This window comes from Topomyia yanbarensis, chromosome 3, assembly GCF_030247195.1.
Source record: "Topomyia yanbarensis strain Yona2022 chromosome 3, ASM3024719v1, whole genome shotgun sequence".
Taxonomy (NCBI): domain Eukaryota; kingdom Metazoa; phylum Arthropoda; class Insecta; order Diptera; family Culicidae; genus Topomyia; species Topomyia yanbarensis.
In genome coordinates, this window is record NC_080672.1 from 66641477 (window position 1) to 66645228 (window position 3752).

At 34.1% G+C, this 3752-nt stretch overlaps 1 long non-coding RNA gene across 1 annotated transcript; it reads left to right on the top strand.

The window, feature by feature from the left end:
* The first annotated feature begins 713 nt into the window (after positions 1-713).
* LOC131692560 (uncharacterized) lies at positions 714-3182 on the top strand. The gene is made up of 3 exons (XR_009306011.1): positions 714-1093; positions 1154-1343; positions 3132-3182. It is a non-coding gene; the product is annotated as an uncharacterized LOC131692560 (long non-coding RNA).
* The last annotated feature ends 570 nt before the right edge of the window (positions 3183-3752 follow it).

The following is a 3752-nucleotide window of genomic DNA, read 5'->3' on the forward strand; positions in this document are numbered from 1 at the left end:
AAATATAAACATCTTAGTGTTTGAAAATTAATAAGACTTTTATTGTTATATATTAATACCATGCAAATTAAACTATCGGTTTCAAAGATAAAATTTATCTGGCTCATCAAATAGAAGTTATATGTTTTCTGGTATACTGCGCATCGGAGATTCACGTAATAATTACTAAAACAGAAACATGCATAATATGTTTGATTTCATGTCATAATTACGTGAATTTCCTTTCCCAGGTATATGAAAAACACGTAACTTTGACTTGGTAACCTAGATAAATATTATTTGATGAGCCAGATACTGATCTATCGGTCTATCCTATAAAATGTGCGTGAAAAGTTTGGTGGATGAGATTCATATATCTTTTCATGTAAAAGAAACGTGATTTATTTTTTGAGTGCATATTAAAAGACCAGCGTAGGTATTTTTATCGAGCCAAACAAACTGTCAAAACCCGGAGCCAAACGAGCGTGACGTCATACAATGCAAACAGGCAGAACAAGTATTGCGATTTTATTTAAAACATGTATTTTGTTATTCACAGTAGGCTCCACTTCATGTCCGTATTAGTATTTTACAATGCTAGTTAGAAAGATATTTATTGTGTTTTACCTAACTGCATAAAAAGCATTTTACTTATCCTCTTTTTCATCAACTTTGTGTTTTTGAAGAAATTGGATAATTTATTTTGGTTTTCTTTATTTCTTGTTGCTCAGTATAAAACGTATAGCTTCTCTTTTAATTTATATATTGAACCTCTTGAAAAATTATTTTGATAAAAATATGATTGAATACAGTCGTGCTTGCCCCTTTTTAGGGTGATGTCAGTTTAACATGCTTGTTTTTTCTAGTAGCCAGTTTTCCGGCTTTTACATCCGCGAGTCTATTACTATGAGTGTTTATAAGTTTTCCTTCCCATAAAAATTATAGCAGTATAGAGACCTTGTGCAGCATAAAACTGTAATAGTTTATGCTGCTTTGTTTATTTTTAATCACAATTTTCATTTTCTGCTGCATGCGAATTTCACATTTTTTACTGTCTTTCTCTTTGATGCAATAGAATTTTTGTATAATTGCTCTTTTTTTTAATTTTAAGCAAGTAAGTGTTACGTAGTATTATTGTTCTTTTGAAATTTATTTTCTGTTATTGTTATTACAGTTTGATCTGTTGTCTTGCTCCGGGTCAGCGTAAGATGCTTCGACTAGTACAAAGTAGATAATTGGGAGTATCGTGTTAGTTATACCGGCTGTGTTATAAATGAATTCAGACTGGTTAGTGGTCCCAATACTGGCGGATCACCATTTGAAAACACTAGATCCTGAATGCTACCGTAGTCACGTTGGAAAAGGTGAGCCCTGCTCATTTAATCATTCCGTTTAATTTAAACACGGTGACTGATTCTTCTAACACTGGAACTGATATATAAATCTGCAGGTATCTGATTTCAAAGCCAAGATCTAAAACGTCGAGTTAAGGTCGATCCATAATGAACCGAATCGATTCCATTCGACACCTCTTTGTAATAGTCGAATTCGTTTTATTTATTGATGCATTATGGTGTAATGTTATTCACGAACATGTCCAAAAGAACACTTGTGATCAATTAGCGGTGCAATATTTTAGCTTTTTAACACACAACTAAAAATTGAGTCATGCCGTACCGTGCTTGAATAATGAAGATTGAGCTTCGAGTCGGTGGGGCACATAATTTGTGTGCCCGCTGAGATGCTGACTTAGTTTAATACAAACAGGATAGGGGAAATCTGCGTAATGTCAACGGTAAATTAGAGCTTGCTGTTGAGCGTTTGGCACTAGAAGTGACATATGTCTAAGGGATGAACCAGAATGCTCCGACACTAGTATAGCGTCAAAAGTCCGTTTGAAACGTAGCCCAAATGGCTATTTAACTTAATAATTTTTCTTTGCAACGATTTGCCGAGTGTGTTAGAAATGCCTTTCTTTAAAAATTGAATATAGCAGCTCGAAAGAACTAAATGTTAAAAAAAAATTCTGAAAGTTTTGGAATTTATAGCAATCAATGTTATAGTGGGGGTTTCTCTCCTTTCTATGAACGGTAAGACCTGCCTCATTTATCTTGCATAGCGAAATAAGAGCAATATTGGATATTCGAAGACTTTTTTTCATTATCCTTCCGGAAGTCGCGCTAATGGTCCACTGAACGAGCAACCGCTGATGCGCTAAGACGATTTCGCTAGATTTTCAGAACAGCGTGCACTCAGTGCACTAGCGCGACTTCCGGAAGGTTAGGTCAATCTGAAAATGAGAGCCCTCTTTTTTCACTTTCTCTTTCGATTATTAATGCAAAGCCATAAAACTTTTTAAACATTCATCAGTATGTTTCGAAAGACCAAGGTTTTGACTAGCTTATTACGCAAACAGTTAAGGGGAAATCAGGAACGTGACCGAGTAATTCGCGAAAGAGAAAGTAAACAGGCTCTCTTTTGTGATTTAACCTATTGAAAAAAGTCTTCATTTATTAGCCAGGCAGCAGCCTTTGGAGAATAATTGTCATTTACATTTACTATTGATTCCGACATTAATTAAAACAGTTGTATATTAATTCTTGTTTGTCTTACTTCTTAACACTAGACAACTGTACTTACGACTCATCAGCCCCAATATGACTTCTCACGATATAATAAGTTACAAAGGTTATTATTAAACAAACGTCTCATTAAACACTAAAACACACATCTATATCTAAACCTTTGTTTTCACTCGATCAAATTATATTAATAAATTTATCATGCCGGACATACAAGATACAAATGGGAATGACTATCTGATATATTTGATTATAATTCTGGTTTGTTAATTCGAGGACCAGTTGCATGACAATGTATTATCTGACAAATTAATTAATCGCATATACTTAAACCAATTTTTATATATACTTACCTCACTAAATTAACTCGTTCAAAGTAGTGTTTGAAAATTCACTTATAAAAGTTATAAAACTGATTTATTAATCGGCGAAACAAGCCACTCTTATATTAGCTTCAATATTTTTAGAAAATAAACATTGCCAGCAAACCGACGTATCCTTTTCAACTAAAGAAATTGTCAAATTTGCAATGCAATTTTCATTTTCCTTTTTTGCTGTCTGTATTTTCAGGATACTGACAGCTTTCAAAAACAACAAATTTTTTCAACCAATCAGTGATGCAAAAACCAACAAAGCAGTTAGTTGTATTAACAATTTTTAGTTGAAACAGCTAAGACAAAAAACAACAATTGCAATATCGTAATTTTGTGATTGCGGGGTTTTCCGTGTAGAGGTATTGGAACCCGCGTTTCAGGCTGCAAGTGACGATGCCACTGCAAATAACTCCATCGCTACTGGAATGCAAAAAGAAGTGGAACATGCTTCAAAGATTTTATTAGAAAACGATTTTATGACAAACTTTTTGACACATTCCATGACAAACTTTTTGACACATTCAATTCAAAGATCGCACCATGTAACTCCAAGGTATTTTATAAGCTGATGCGAATATATTTATATAATATTTATTTTTATTCCATAGCCCTTTCGTAGCGCCATAACAGAGAACTCGTGTCATTGGCAGTTTCTAACAGAAGCATAGAGGCTACTCAGCAGTATGTATTACATACTATGTTGCGTTTCGGCTTCGCCTCATCAGAAACCGACACTAACGTATTGTCGGAATAGATTAGCGCCGGCTTGACGCAAATCCCTTAAAACTAAAACACACTATGTGTTTCAATCAAACGA